Below are 17,289 nucleotides of genomic sequence, written 5' to 3'. Positions count from 1 at the left end.
CCAGTTTTGGATCGAGATCCTTGACTGAAAGCGAACAGGGAATATCCATATGCTGCAAGTCAGTCAGTTGTGACAGACACTGCTGAGTATGTGCCGTATGTGCTCAGCTATGTGTGTGGGTGTTGAAGCGAGTTTGTGTGCTCACCTTGCGCCCCAAGAGTCGTAGGCTTCTCATCCTTCCACTCAGCTGTGTGATGGGAGAAGGTGGCTGTCACAAAATGGCTGTGCACTCCTTTAGGTGTGTATGTGTGTATGTGTGTGTGTGATAAAGACATGCAAGGACACATGGGCCACACAGGAGCTATGAGCTCAGTGAGGGGTGGCGTAGTTGATTAAAGTGCTGCGGCGACACATGCCGCTGTGGATGAGGGAGAGAAGACAGAAAAAAATAAAGAAGAGGCAGCATTGGAAGAAAAATATAAATGTGACTTTCTTTCAGTGAATGAAACTTGTAGAAATTCAACTTGCACCCCACAGGGTTTGATTGAGCTTGAACACATCTCAGTTGGTGCAAAGTTGTTGTTGACAGCATTCAGTCTGGCACATTGATTCTGGGCTGTAGCCAAATAACTGTGGGTTGATAGCATAGTAAATATTAGATGTACATACATAAGCTGTGCTGTTATGTGGGCGCTTTAAATTCTACTTTTACATTTTTGACTATGGCTTGTGTTTCTTATGGCAGTTGCTTTTTTTAAAAATATATATACAGCTTTCCTGAGCATTGAGCAGAATTTTCTGTATTTAAGGCCCCGGAGCAAATCAGAAAGGTCATTCAGTTCCACTGATTAAATATGTGATGTTTATCTGAGGGAAATCACTTTGATGATGAAGTGTAACACTTATGAAACAAGATACTGCATCAGAATTAGATAAAAAAAAAAAAAAAAAAAACACCAGGCACATTCAGTCCTGTGGTGATCCTGTTTGCTCCACAGCATGCATACTAAAGACAGCATCATGAGCTCAGTTTTTAAGGGTCATTACTTATAAGAAAAGGTCAAAGATCAGGGGTCAAGGGGTCAACAGACGGCTTTTGTCCTGGGTTTGATTATCAATAACCTTTAACACTTCTCCCCACAAAACAACATTATTCAACATTTAGCCGTGTCTGTGCATAAACACCACTGAAGATCAATCAACATTTTAGCATCGGATCAATTGTAGCAAATGTGTCCTACCTGCATGAATTCACACACACATGTACATCTGTAATTATTCACTGCAGTCGATTTGGTTAGGGGTCTGTGATTGAGGTAGACAACACTAACTTGGCAACAATTAGAATAAATTGTGACATTTCAGCCTAAATATTGGGAGAACATTTGTAAATTACTGATTAGGTCCGTGCCTATGTGTCTTTTTCTACAGGCATACAGCTGGCCACCACCATCATTAGACACCCTGAAATGTATAAAATACAAACATTAATAGTCGTGAGCAAAGTCCAATGATACAGTGTCAGTTAGCTAATGTTTGGTTACCAACCTAAATTGTTAGATTTGTGACAGTTCAACGTCTTTCTGTTGGTACACTGATGTGCTGTGCCCACCACGTTTTCTTCAGCCTTCTTCTCTCAGGTGTGTTAAATTGTCTTTTCTAGTGTTACTAAAGTGTTGTGATGCTGATTACTTTGCAAAACAGTTGCACATCTGATGGTTTTAATATTAAATTACAGCCAAAGGCAGAAAGGTTAATTGTCTGTAAAAGCAAAATGCTTGACCAGAATTTGACCAACATGACACAGTGCAGTTCTGGAGGAAATAGGCCGTAAGAAACGTATGCCTTACTCTCTCACACCCACAGCTCTCATTTCCTTCACTTCATCATTTCTAGTTGTGCAGCTAATTGAGGGCTTTTTCTTTCTCTGCTAATTGTAAACAAGTTGAGATGTAGCCACCACAGCCCCATTACAACCATCATGTTGACCAGTATTCCCTTCACTCCCTCTGCTCTCCATGTGGAAGGATTATTTAGGCAAAATGAGGCAGTGTGGCACCTTAGCTGCCATATACCTCAGAGGCTCTCTTCAGGACTTGGCTTATAGCTGCAATTATTTGGGAAGAAGCATTTTGGGTAGCTGCATTATTGATGGTTTGTGTTTCTACTATGGGTCTGTGATTAATATTTATGAGGGAGGGAGCAAAAGAGAGGGAGAGAGGCTGGTGTGGACATGTCAGTGTTAGGACTTGCTCCATTCAATCCTCATCTTTAATCTTAACTGTATTCTTTATTATATCCCATTTCTTTTTTTTATTCTAAATTCTAAATTTTCAGTGAGAACTGTATAAAATTCAATTGTTGCTAACAAGACTATTGCTAACGTTACACAGCTAACCCACTAACTGAATCAAGCAACACAGTCCTTGTTTTGCTGTGCAGCCTTGACAAGCCTGCCATTGTGGCACATGTACCTGTTACCGGCTGCTGTCCTGAGCTGCAGTCAGTCAGCCTCTTCTGATGAGGAAGGTTCGTACTGTACCTCAGTGAGATAACCAGGAAGTATCTGAGCAGAGCACCTATTTTATGCTTGAGACATGGCCCACATGGCTCACAATTCCTGAATCACTCAGTACGTTTACATGCAGAGCTTAATCGAGCTATGCTCAAAATTCGATTTTGGCGTCAAGTCGGACTTCTGTCCTTGTCTCAATATACATGCAACTGAGAAAATCGAATAACTGACGGGGTCCGCCCCCTCATGCGCCACCTGTCCTGTTGACTTTTCTGTCACCTCGTAAAAAACTGAATATAAACAACTTAGTAAGCTTATTAATAAATTCTCAACTGCAGTTCCCGACCAGACGCGTCAGTCTGGGCTGGATACGCGCTGAGAATAGGATACGGGCTCTCTCTCTCTCGCTCTCGCTCTCTCTCTCTCTCTCTCTCTCTCTCTCTCTCTCTCTCTCTCTCTAATAAAACAATCTGGCTGGTTGCGCTGTGTATGTGTGAAATGCATTGAATCTGCGCTGACGTTGGTTTTTTTTTTTCTTTACTTTGCCGGGTTCGGGCGGCTTCTCTGCTCCACTTTGTGCTGTCTCTACTGTAGTGGAGCATGCGCACATGCATTGTCCAGTTATACTCTGACTAAGGTGTATACATGACGGAGAAAATCGAATTCCAATCGCATTATCTGGGTGTCTTAATCGGAGTTCTCAACTCCGATTTCAGTCGGACTAAGGTGTTTACATGCACTTCAGTTGTCCAGTTATAGTCGGATTAAGGCAATAATTCGTTTTTTTCAAGTGTCATGTAAACGTACTGACTGTCTGGGCTGTCTTTCAAATGCAAATAGGAGTCATCTTATAGAACAAGCATACAGAACCTACGTATAGTCTGCGACATCATATCATCATCATGACAAAATGATATACACTATAAAACTATAAAAATGTCCATGCAGGGAACTATATACACTTGTGCCTACTGTAAACATAATTCATTCTGGCCCCTTGCTCACTTCCTCATTTTTATTTAATTACTATTTCAATGGCTCAGCTTTCCTTTCATGTTATCTTATTCCAACATTTGCTTTGTTTTTATAGGTAGGAGAGAAGTGTTTATTGCCCTTGTGTTATAAATAGTTGGTTTTTCAAAAAGCCTAGTGTAGACACAGTTGCAGTCTTTATGAATTCTCACTCTCAATGATGGTTAAAGAAGTGTTAAGAAAGAAGTTTTGTTTTGTGTATTTTTGGAGCTGTAGTCTGTCCAGTGGATGAGAGACCTGTCTGCAGACAGATAAACATGAGGCCAAGTGAGTCAGCACAGCAAACAAACTTTAAAATTGAGTAACATACCTATACTGTAGCTTGTCAAATAATTAGTATACCAGTTAAAATATTGTCATGTGATCTCTTGGATTATTCACCACTTGGAGCTACTATTCCTTAGATCAGTAAAACCAGTTGGTAAAGTCTGGATCCAGCAGCAGAACAAGTGATTAATGAAGCACAGCACAGCCAGTCAGTTTGATGGCTATATGTCGAAATACAATAATAAGTTATATTTTCCTTTTCTGCAGCTGATACTGTATGAACATTAGTTAGCAGATATAAGAGAATAAAACATAGCCCAGAGAAGCAAAGAAGCAGGGAAAAAAAACACCCTGGGGGATTCAACTCAACTGATTATGTCCAGATAAAATAGTCATATATCTCAGTCTTAATGACTCTAATCCTTCTTATGGTTTACAGAAAAACACAGATAAGCAGTGACATGCACGTATTTTTTTTTTTTAAAGGCTTGTCATCTTTCATCCTTTAAAGCTCTTAACACTGGTGTTGCCATGTATTTTGAAGCCTGATTAGACCTCTGCTCACGACTGTGTAAGGCTGTACAGACTTGCCTGTTGTGTCACCCTTCACCTACTGTAGTTTTTCTGAACTCGTTAGGCACAATAACTTACAACCTCAGCATTCGTATTTGTACATAGACCTTGTTTACTTCATGGTACATAGAAATGGATAGATAACAAAGCTCCGCCCATGTTGAAGCCCAGCTGAGGACTAATTAGCCAATTGAAAATACCTGTGATCATGTTCAGACTCTGTATAATCCCACTCAGCATCTCTGATGTGTCGTCCAAAACACAACCTACAAAATAGCTGTTGAAATTCAGATCAGACAAACCATTTGTGTAAAAATTATGCATAAACACAGGGAAACAGCACCAACAGCATATGGCCAGGATGATGTAAATATATCTTACTCACTACAACATTTTTCACTTAGGAGAGTTTTCCTATATATGTACAGTATAGCATTAGTTGAAAAAAAATACTATGGGACAGGTCACAGTATGAAAAACAGAAGTTGAAAACTGAATAGACAAGAGCCTTTGTTATTGTTATGCCAGTGCTTTTCCAAACATGACAAGTCAAAATGTCTGCTGTGGAAAAGACCTGCTGCTCCTTCATTAGAAGATTCACCAGTTTGCTAGTATTCAAGCCTTTCTTACTGTTGACAGTTTGACTGCTACAATGAATTGTTTATCGTGGGAACAAATGCACATTTGGGTGCTGATCAGTTTGAGCTTCAGTGCAAGTCCTTAAAAATGAAACTACACAACTTTTACACCAGGCTTTATTCATGCAAATGCTTTGATCCAGTTGAAGACCAGTGTAACTGATCATAGAAATGATGTAAGTGGACCAGAACCAGATCATTAGTGCCGACAGAACAAACTCATCAGTTGTCTTATTAGTTACCTGTGCTTTTCCTACTGTGACAAGTCACTATTCACAGATTTATCACAGTTACAGTTTATCCACATCACCCTAAAGATAACAGTTTATTCATGACTTCAGATATGTCAGGTGATGAAACAGTCTCAACTCAAAGTCAGCTTACTTGCTCGTTTCGAAAGTTTGAACCGCACAGTCCTCATCAGCCGACTGAGTCTGTTCAGCTGCCAAAATGAACAGAGGCAACTTCACCTTCAGTGTGAAACTGTTGAGAAGTGAGTTTGAATGTCTACACTTCAGTGGCACCTGAGCGACATCAGTCTGCCGAGGGCTGATACAGTCAGAGAGGGGCTGCAGCAGGCACTTAGGTGGAACCAATACAACTATGTACTGTACTGTAGCTCCACTTTGCACACATGGAAAGTCAGGTCAGTTCAACACATGATTGGCATGTCAGTTAAATAAATGAAGGAACAAGAACACCCACACATTTGCTTTTGTGTGTGTGTCTAAAGTAAACATACAGTATGGGGTAAAATGGATTTAAGCACCATATTTGTAGTTCATTTAGATTCAAAACTGCAGGTTTGTGATGAGGTGTCCAAAATGGAGGTGTTTATTTTAAAGGTTATAATACATTCTTGTTTTACATTTATATTGCCAGTCTTTTTCTTCCTTTGTTGTAAAAAATGAAGTTTCATTCATTTTGACAGCACAGCTATTTCTCTTTAGTTCAAATGTGGTTTGTGGTAGAGGAAACATATTAACCTGCTTCAGTCTATCTGTGAACACAGGTCAACAAATCACAGGGTTTCTAAATGGAGCAGAAGGTAGGGCAATTATTTTTGGTCTGCTGCTGTTGGCTTTTCAGAAAGACCCCAATCAACCCATCAGTGAGTGAGTGAGTCAGTCAGTCAGTCAGTCAGTCAGTCAGCAACAGAGAGAGAGCAGACAGGTAAATCATTTTGAGCTGCAAGTCATTCATATGCATCCAGACCAGCTAGAGACAGACACTCAGTTGCAGTGTTTGATTCTTGGCTTTTTCACAGTAGAACCAAAACGTATGGCCGGCCGGCAGCTCAAGTGTTGCTTTTGGATTTCAAATGCAGAACGTGTTGTCAGGTCATGACGGTAAATGAGGAGGAAATTACCCCAATCATACTATTTCCTCATCCTGTCTTTCAACCCCTGCCCCTCTTCCTCTCCACTCATCTCTTCCGTGGCCCTGTGTGGATTCCCCCTCCTCCATTTTCTGTGTCGTTTGCATGATGAATTAGAGGAGATAACGGTACCTGAGCTGCTTCAGAGAGACTCAACAATTTGGCCAAAATGACACGCTCCGAGGGCTGTGTCGCTTCTCCTTTTCTTTTTTTTCTCCCCTCTCCTTATTCCTCCTCATCAGCATTCCTCTTTTATTTCTCCTCTCTGCTCTCCAGCAAGTGCAGGTGGGCATAACAAAGGCACACACATTTACACAGCCTCATCATCATCTAACAAGCTACAGTAACATTCAGTCTGATTCAAAGGTGGTTTGAAGAGGTCCCAGGTCAATTTCAGCAAAATAAATTGAATAGCAACATCCTCTATGGGATCCAGGCACAAAGCAATGTCCTCGAGTTGTTTTTCTTCTCAACAGGAAGCACGTCTGATTTTTTTTTTCTTATTCTCACCTCATTTCCAATCATGTTGATTAGATCTGAGTCCTCTCTCTCTCTTCCTTCCTCTCCCCTGCTCTCCATACCTCCTCTGTGCTTTTATATTAAATGTGAAGGGTTTTTCTTTTTCCTTTTCTTACATTTATTTCTCGGACTTATCTTTACCACTGCCGCTCTTCTTTCATCCTTTCTGCTTCTCATTTCTTTCCCTAAGTGCAGACTCAAAATCTGAAAAGTATTCAGTTTGGGGAGGGGGCAAAGGCAGGGGGGCGCAGGCTGCAGCTCCAACTAACAGCTCCAACTAACGTCAAAGCGATCCTCTCTCCTCTTTTATTAATTCTCCCGTATCTCAGTTCTTTCTAATTTTCTTTGTCCACCTTCTATCGCTGCTCTTCTCACTTTTGATTCCTCTCTCCCACCCACTCCATCCTCTTGTCCTCCCCCCAACCACCCACCCACCCACCCCAGCACGTTGCTCTTTGGCAAGACCTACTGTATAGCACTGAAGTGAAATTGCTCCGCAGTGCAGAGATAGGGGTGAAAACAAGCCTGTAGCCCCCCAGCATTTCTCCCAAATAACACATTTCATTTCCTGCCACACTTCCTCACTCCCCCGCAACCTCTAACCTCCCCCCATTACCCCACCCGCCCTCGTCTCTCTGGCTCCATGCTTCTGTTTCCTCTCTCTCTCTTGCTCTGTATATTCCTGTCAAAGGCCAATACAATTATTCATACAGAAATGCCTCTGTACTCATGCATAAAATGAAACTTATTCAAGCTCACATGCTCACTCACCTGCACACTCTAGTCCCCCAATATGGTCACAAGGGTGTGCATAAAAGGGTGCACAAAACATATTCTCCTTTTTTTCCTTTTTTAAAATGTAATTCTTCCTTTCACACACATCTGGCTGCACACACCTGTCCGGGTCAGTCTTATATAAAACTAATGCATTGCAAGAGTATATGAAGAGCTAATGCGTGACTCGTGTTTAAAGAGGCCAAGGAAAATGCTCCTGCTGGGTTTCTCTATTAGCTAATTCATCCTCTGGGGTCCACTCCTCTCACATAAGCTCATATGATTGAGCCTGAAAGATTCATGAAGTTGAGGCTATTAATACCTCCATAGCCCTAACCCACCTTACCAGTGTGTCCACACATGAGAGCGATGAGGTCAACGATGACGGAGGGAAATGGGAAGCACAGGCTGCGGCTGAGGGTGATAGATGTTTTAAGTGTGGACACACACAGGCTGTCGAGATGTGTGTCAGCAGATACCAAAGAATCTGCTGCTGTGGGGTGAAGCGAGGCAGAAAGTGAAATTAGCGTGTTTGGAGCAAAAATTACAGGAAAAGGCATAGAAAGGGAGAAAAAGAAATCAGCAAATAGATTCTCAGTGAGATGCAAGGCGATGTAGAGGAAGACAGATGGAAAGGGTGCTACCATACTGCTCCCCCCCAGGACATCCCATTCATTCCTTCATTAATGATGGAATGGATTTATGTGTTTGGCTCCAAATCCTCCAAGTACTAGCAGTTAGGTCAATATGTTGTGGAGTTTTACTGCTATTTCTTGGCTTCTTCTTTTCCTCTGATGTGTTGCATTCAGTGCCGGCCACGGAGGGTGAGAGACTGCCCCGTCAGAAAATGAGGATTCATTCGTTATAATGATTGACCATTTGATAGCTCACATATAGTAGTAGTAGTATCACGGAGCGGAATACTGGCAAAGCACTGCAGTGTTATTTCTTTTGTGTGATGATGAAGCAAAATGTAAAATTGAGAATTATGCAGGCAGTTCAACAAGTGACTAAAATAAATTTCAATCAAAATCTATGAAAAGACGGGACATTATGTGACAAAGCTTTACACATTGAAATAGACAGATTTTCTTTCCCTTGCACGGAAGGGAAGAACCTGTTCATTTAAAGGGACAACGAGGAGTTTCGGAAAAGCGAAGCGTTTTCACACTACATTTATGAGCCTCCGCGCGCACCGTACATTTCTTTGACCGGGCGCAAGACGGACTCATGTTTTCATTCATCAATAATTAAAGTCAGAGGTTCAAAGAGGTTCACATACCACCGTAGTTCCGACCATAAACGGCGATGCGGCTGCGTTATTCTCATGATTCGCCACGAAGGAAACGCTGGTCGGCTCGACCAGCATTTCCGCCACCACTAATAATAACAAAATAACGATAGAGACAGAACGATGTATTTATCGAAAATGGGCCCATTAACAAGTGTGGGTAGCGGAGATTCATCCACATTAACGTGATACTTTTTTATAACCGAATAGAAACTCCTCGTTGTCCCTTTAATATCATACACTTAGACCACACACATACATAGGTCACTATGAGATATTAGGGAGGGAAACAGAGAGTTAAACGATACTGTAAGGCAGGCTTTGTGTTTTTAAGCAAAGTAAGGTTTTTCCTTGCACTTCACCTGCTTCCAAAGTGTAAAAGTCTAGAGGTCATAATTGCTGCAACACTTGCAATAAACAGAACTTTATAAGACCGCTGCAACTCAGCTTGGCCTTCATTAGGGTTTGTTTTCCTCACCTCAAAACATATAGTAAAATTCATTATTGCAAAAAACAAAAACACCAGTTAACTACTATGAAAGAGTAACATCAAAGAACAAAACACAAAAGTCATTTTATCATTAATTAAAATTTCTTTTTGGTGAAATATTCTTGTTTTCCCAACCAACCGCAGCAGTCTGACAGCGTTGTAACTCAGCACAGTTACTCAGATACACGAGCCTGGATCGGACAGTTAGTGCACAAACGGCCGAGTTTGTGTCTTTTGCGTGATTGATAACCAGCACTCTGTCTCAGTTTCTCGAGAGCAGAGGAGCTCTGAAGTTGCTATGATTGGCTGGCTTAGCCTGTATTCACATGCCTCATTAATTCATCCATGCACGCCACTGGATTCTTCAGTCAGCATTATGATTGGCTGCACCCTCCCCCACCACTACCACCACCACCACCACAACCACCAGCATGAATACTCTTACCTCCAATCCTTCTCACACCTCCAGGAGGGTCTGATTGGTGCTGCTCAGCCTGCTGCTGATTCAGGCAGTGATACACACTCACCAAGCGAGACACACTACACACTTTGCACACACAAACTGTTCTGTGCACACGAATGTCTTAATTTTGAAAAAGGCACAAATTATGTTGTTATTTGAAGAAGAAAAAAACAGCAGCAAAGATATGCACGTGGACACCTGCAGGTGTGCACGACTGTGCAGTTAAACTCTGTTCAGAGTAGATAAGAGATAGGTGTATGGCATAATTTCCCATTTTTCAATCAGTGTGGACAGTCTCCTTTCCTCTCCAAACTCCTCAGGACAATGAGAAACAAAGGACAATCTGGCTGCAGAGTTGAATGAAAATGAGCAGCAGGGCTCTCACTGTGTGAATGCATGCAAATACGTGTATGTGTGTGTGTGCACATGTGAGCACCATGAGCACTATCTCTTTGGTATAAACACACATGCAGATTAATGAGCTGGCCAAGTTTTTAGGACTCACCTCTCTTTCATTTATCTCTCTTTTACTATTTCTGCCCACCAGGGACACACACACACACACAATTTCCTCCACTCTCCTATAGACACACACGTTCACACACACATGCCACCTTGAGTTTCCTCATCCACAGCGCTCCTCTGGCGCTATACGTGATTTACTCGTCAGCTGAAGTGCCGAGCACAGTGAATGAATATGCATGTAGCTGATATGTGTTTGATTTAGCTCAGCGTGTGTGCGTGTTTGTGTGCGTGTTGTGCCGGGTAAATGGAGGCAATGACTCTGTATACACTGGGTGACAGCTGTAGGAGGAAGTGAAGCATATAAAGGCTGGCCACGCAGAAAGCAGGACAAATTGATTTCCCATGAAGACCAGGCACCGGGGGAGGGAGGGAGGAGGCGGGGGGCTGTCAGCGTTCCAGAAACGCTCACTCAACGACACACACAATATTGGCACACTGGGGCACGAACTTACATCACCAAGTATAAATATGGTAAATATATGTTCATAGGACGCACACACAAACACATGCACTCATGCAGCAACGGGCGCACACATGTTTTAGCTCAAATGGTCCTTCACAGACCATATTCATGGGAGAACTCCTAACCTTTAAAGGCACCCTGTGGAGCTTTTGACTTCTATTAGTGCAACAGAGCATTGCTTCTATCAGAGGGTCTAAGATATCTGCCAGTGGTCTCAGGTTATACAGTAGGCTACTGTACCTCTTCTCAACTGTTGGTGGCACCAGCCGTTGTCGAGCAAACATGGACATAAACGATTCAAAATTGAAGATATTCATAACACTAAGCATTGCACAGTAAGGAAATGCACTCAATATGTAAAAACTATACATCCATCTATTGGCTACCACTTGTCTATGCAGGGTCACTTTGGGGCTGGAGCCAATCCCAGCCCAATTAAAAATAAGTATTGGAACTTTGAAGGAGGAAAGGCTTTTGTAAAAGAGGGTAAGGGCCCAGTTGGGTCCTGTGTTCGGCCTTCAAAAGTCATGAAAGCGGTGTTCATTTATGAAGATTATCAGGCTGAATGAGACATAGTACATCACAAACTAAAAGCCTCTGTAAAAATGAGTTGGTATTTTGTAGAGGGGAAACAGGGTGATAGTCAGTTCTGGGTTGCCCTACAAAAACACATCATCCCTGCTGCACTCTTTTGTTTGAAGCTTAGAGGATAACGTTAAAACCTCTGAATTTAGACCTCCAGTATTCACAGCTTTGACACAGTCTGTCCTGTCAGCATGTGATGCTGAGGTTAGTTAACATTAGCTGAAGCAGCAACAGTGCAGGACCTAGAGGTTGGTTCCTGTTAGCACAAGCTAAATTGGTCAGTTTCCCTCCAGAGCACAGCTAGTCTAGAAGATGACTTATCTATGTCTCCCTGGCTTAAAGCAACACTGGAAGGACCTTCATAATAAATAACTTCTAACTTTTACTTGTTAATACTTACAGGCCTGCATTGTAATGTTGTCGTTGATTATGTTTAATGTAATCACAATTTAAGTTGCAATTACAATGTAATCAGAAAGTATCACAATTATTTTGAAGCCATACTACCTCCTTATAAAGTACGGTTTACTATAGCAAGATGCAAACAAGAGCACATACTGCGTACACTGTGGTTATCTAAACCAATAATACAAAGGGGATTTTTCTTATCTCCATGGGATAGCAGCCCAGGGATGGAGAAAAATGTCTCAAAGTCAAGAATGAGACACAGAGAGACGGACCAAGAAGCCATGACAGAGAAAGAGACAGAGCAAAGATGATTGAGAGGATAAAATCTTTGAGCAGGCCTGAGCAGGACTGACTGCCAGACACAAATGAGTTGAAAAAAAGTGAATAACTCCTCCTTAAGATTCACGAGAGGCTTCTTGTTTGTTTCACCAACCATTTCTTTTCCAGGATGGATTTAAAGATTCAACATCATAGACCCATCCACTCAAAGGAAACACATCTTTATATAATATCAGTGTCAGTGATTAATTGATTTTGACAGCACTAAGGAAAAAACAGATAAATTCACTCCACTGTTTCCTATTTAAGTATGTCAGAAATAGCGACAGGAGGCGGAGAATAGCCTGTCATTCACCCCTCTGGGGATCTGCTCTACTTTAAGAATAGAGTTATTGTATTTTTTTTAAGTGTGCACGCTCAGAAAAGTGAGGACCAAGAGTATAGGAAGCAAGAAAAGAAGGAGGGAAGGAGAGAACAGAGGCAGGATGGAGGGGTGAAAGGTAAAAGAGGGAGGGATGATTTCAAATTTATTAAGGGATAACCCCTTGAGATGCATCATCTCGTCTTCCAGGGGGTCCTAAATGATGAAAGGAGTCAAAGAGCAATGACAGCAGATGGAGGGAAAGGTACAGTACAACAAGCCAGTTGAAGAGTTGGGTGTGAATCTGCTGTAAGCTGAGCTGGTTTGTGTTAATGATCACACCCTGGGTGTCTGGAGCAGATAAAGTTGTAACAGAACAAGCCGAACCTCACACGGCCCAGAGGGACGTTGCTGCTCTAACACCAGCAGCCCTAAAGGGACACCTGTAAACCCTCCTGACTCAAAGGAAATTAGCCTGCTAAGACCCACAGGGCGAAAGAGGATAAACTTGCCATTTAGAGATGTCCTGAGGGAGGGAGAGAAAATAGAAGGTGAAGAGACTCCGAGGACTCTGAAGCGACTAATAAAAAAGAAGTATTGCAGACAATGGCGGAGGGAGGAGGGAGCTATAGGGAGGAAGTGAAGAGAAAAGGAAGAGACGTGGAAGTGAAAGTAATCTATGCACGGTGATGATCCTGATTCTGCATTTCCTGTCATTGTAAAGTTTCCCTCTGACTCGGTCTGTGAGGGGATAGAAATAGAGCGCAGTTGTGGTGGCACTGTGGCTGCATGCTCGGCTTCTCCTGTCCCCAGCTTATTTTTACTGGCCACTGCCCCCCTCCCACAGAAAATATAAACAGACACTGACACACACACACACACACCATCAGTGAGCAGAGTCAGCCTGTCAGAACTGAAGGCTAGCAGAGCGATGTGAGATGTTGTGACACTTTAGCTCATTACATTTTCCCAGGGCTGTTATGAATGTTGCAGCAGCTCTGTCAACCAAAGGGACGACCTGTCTGAAACATACTGTGGGCACACGCAGCCACACGCGCTCATGCCACCGACACATCCACATATCCACATTGGGACATATGAATTAAGATTAATCTTTTGCTGTTTTATATATATATATATATATATATACGTATATATACTTCAAGTTATGGTGTGATTCTGTTTATGGAAATGTCTACAAGGCGAGTTTTCGACTCGCTTTGCCCGCTTTCCCCTCGACGCACAAGGAAATCTTGTAAACCCTGACGATTTGGATCAGTGCCTGCGTGCAGTTCTGAGTACATCGTCTGGGCTCCAGGATGTAATTGCGTCTGGGCAAGTGGTTAGGTAACATATCCCTGTTCATCCTGGCATCTTAGCCCAGTAAAAGGGAAGGAAAAATGTCTCTGTTTTCTTTCAAAACCCCTGGATGAAGGACTTCTCACCAGACTGTGGATCCTCTGATAGGTTGATCAGGGCTGCACTGAGCTCTCTGGAGGGCAGCAGAGCCTTGGGCTGTACCAGAGCGCCTGTGTAGTCTGTCTGTTTCCTTTTCTCCCTGCTGATCCTGATCCTTTTTAATCCACCCGCACCCAAACACAGCTGAAGGCCCAGTACTCCACAGTGTATGGCTCGCACAAACCCACAAATAAACACAACAAGACAACACATACTTAAAGTGCTAGCGGGCTCACAGGTGCAGTGTAGATACTAGATGTACGACTTGTATTGTATATTAGTTTAAACATACAATTTAATCCTCATAAACTTACTGTAACAGAACATGATGTCACCACTGCAAAAGTCTCAGTCTTGAAAAAAGGCAGTTGACAAAATATATGATGAGCAGGTGTTGCGCAGTTTTCAATCTTATTGCATGACCTTCACCAGCAGAAGTTTTCCCACTGGTCTTGGAATTATAAATGTTAAAATTTCCATTTTTTTCTGAGCACTATGCAGATTTCTCACCCATGTTTGTTGAGACTGAAAGTTTACTTTGGACCTTGGAGGCATCAGTACAGTATACTAAATTATCTCAACATACAGCTTTCACAAATGTGCAATTTATTTTTCTTTTCTTTTTTCACTTATCAGATTCCATGTGTGTACAATATGTTTAACACATTTCCTAATGATCTTCTATTAACCCTTCTCTGCTGCTTGTGAAACAGAATTTTCCTTCAAAATTCATTTCAATGGCTCTGTGTTGTGTTTGCCGGGAAATCCAGCGAGGTGAAATTTTGAAGGATTTCTTCAGCTTCTATCTAATGACTGAATTCAACTCTGACTTAATTATATATTATATTTTTATTCTCAAGTGTCATTGAGATTAAGAGCATTAGGGGATATGTAGCCCTCTTACGGGACCAATATACGGTATCTGATCTGGCAATAATTTAATCCTAATTATAATTCTATACTAACCACACATTAATCTTTTAGCTATTATGTGCACAGACCCATGGTGCTCATCTTTTTTTTTATCTTTTCACTCAATCTTTTTATTCTCTCATCCTTCATGTTGCAATCCAGTCATTTAAGCATGACAACATGTTAGGTATTTTTTAGAGTAAAGGTTCAAAATTAACACCTGTTAATTTTGTTTTGGGGTTAGGGTCACTTGGGGTCACACCCAACTCATTGATTGATTGATTGATTGATTGATTGATTGATTGATTGATTGGTTGATTGATTGATTGATTGATTGATTGATTGAGGAAGCAAAGCATTTTTGCATATTGGGGAGGTGCAGAAATCCAGTGAAATTTCTCCAATGGCACCAGAGCTGAACACTTTGGTCTCTTCTTTATTTTATAAATTTGGGCACATTGGGATAAACCTATGCAGGAAACTGTTACAGTTGCACAGTATTTCTCCACTATTCAGAACATCAACATGGCGTTGGCGCTGGTGTGATCTATAGGCTGTATTCGAAACCGCATACTATACTGCTAGTACGTACTGATTTGGCCAAAATGTAGTATGCAGTATGCAGTATGCGAACAAAAGCAAAATCTGCAGTATGCGAAAAGTTCCCGGATGTCGTACTGATTCGGAAAATATTTCCAGTATGCATCTGACCAGTCTACATCGCCTACTGTATCCCACAATGCAATGCTCCCCTGACGTCCTAACGTAACCAGAGCGTAACCAAAGACGGTAGTGTAGCCCTGTAGCCGTGTACCGTAACTATAGTTTAATAAAATAAAACTTAATGCAGACTGATCGGTTCATTGTAAAATATTTATTTATTTTTTGTAAATGTGGTGATTTCTGTACGTAACGTTAGGCTCCAGAGCCCCGAGGCAGCGCTGCTTACACACAAGAAGCTTCACTTTACATTCAAACAAACTAATGCTACTGCCACAATTGAGATTTCATCACTGAGACCAACATTTTTCTCCTTAAAATAATGTAACCAGCCGGTGGTAAACCTTTAAAAACCTGCGGGTAAGTTAATTAGCGTCCGTTTTCTCCTCCGGAATGACGTCGTAGTGCTGGCCGGCCGAGCACGTCAGGAGCCGGGCTGCTGCCTCTGTGATGTCCCGGTCGCTGCGGAGCTTCACTTCTCCGAAAAACATCGGAGCAAACTTTTAAACAGCCGTCATTTGGATAAACTGGCCGTATGTTTGGAGTCTTAACAGTTACTTTCTCGCATGAAAAAATATTAAAACTTAATAAAGTTACATAATTACAGCGCTAGAGCGATAAATAAAACAGCTTTTAGCCTGTTTTACAGCTACTGCTACCGGTTGCCGTGAAATGCATTCTGGGAAACTCGTAATACTGCATACTGCGATGATAACAGCGTCGGTCTGCTGAAGTGGTATACTGAATCCCACATTCAGTATGCAGTATACAGTACATATAACGCAGTATGTAGTAGGCAGTATGGTAGTATGCGGTTTCGAAAACAGCCATAGTCTCTTTCCTTTTTCTTCCCTTTTGGTCTTAGCAACAACTCATGAGGGGAAAATTTGGCTCTTTATCTGTTAAATGCTCCACTGTGTTCTCCAGCTAGCTGCTAACTTTGTATGTGTGCTGGGTAGGTTGTAAGTTAATCAGGGGCCTGCTGAGGTTGAAAACAGAGCTGATGAGAGCAGCGGGTGGTAACCAGAACAGTTGCAGGGAGGAAATCCAAAACAATGAGCTTACACTTACATACACCTTGGTGGGTTTGTCACAATGAGAAACCCCCTTCAGGATTACATGAAGTCATTTGATCCATTGTTATATAAAATATTGATTAGAGCAGCCTTAATGCATGTTGTTGTTGCCATAGGCAATAGTGTGTGGGAGCTAGGGTTGCACGGTATACCGGTACTAGATTGGTACCGGGGTACTAACGCATTTAAAACGGTACCATACTGCGCTTAGATGGGACCGGTACTTTCATTCTGCGCCGCCAGCAGCGGTGACGTCGCCGCGTGAAGTCGCCGCATTGTAATTTGAGCCGCGAGGAGCGAGAGAGCGAGTCACAAACGAAGCAAGGTGCTTTTTATCATTACCGTTACAGCGCCACCTGTCCATGTGCCTGTGTTTGTGTGTGTCTGTGTGTGTGCGCCGCGAGAGAGAGACGGCCGCCACAGCCTCGTTAATAAGTTTTGTTTTTACCGCGGATCACCACTGGCTGCATGCTCTCTCTGTCTCTCTCTCTCTGTCTCTGTCTCTGTCTCTCTCTCTCTCTCTCTCTCTGTCTCTCTCTCTCTCTGTGAGTGAGTGAGCACGGCGAAGCAGCGCTACGCAGAGATGAATTAACGGAACGATATTGCGTTGATGGGGGTGGGG

At 42.2% G+C, this 17,289-nt stretch overlaps 1 protein-coding gene across 1 annotated transcript in view; it reads left to right on the top strand.

Annotated features, from left to right (window-relative positions):
* Positions 1 to 17,289, top strand: part of ncanb (neurocan b) — a gene marked incomplete at its 3' end in the record, with an annotated part of 110,993 nt that overhangs the window by 54,592 nt on the left and 39,112 nt on the right. The gene's annotated exons all lie outside the window — the stretch shown is intronic.

This window comes from Trachurus trachurus, assembly GCF_905171665.1.
Source record: "Trachurus trachurus genome assembly, chromosome: 4".
Classification (NCBI taxonomy): domain Eukaryota; kingdom Metazoa; phylum Chordata; class Actinopteri; order Carangiformes; family Carangidae; genus Trachurus; species Trachurus trachurus.
The sequence above is the reverse complement of the archived record's forward strand: the minus strand, read 5'-3'. Positions and strand labels throughout refer to the sequence as shown.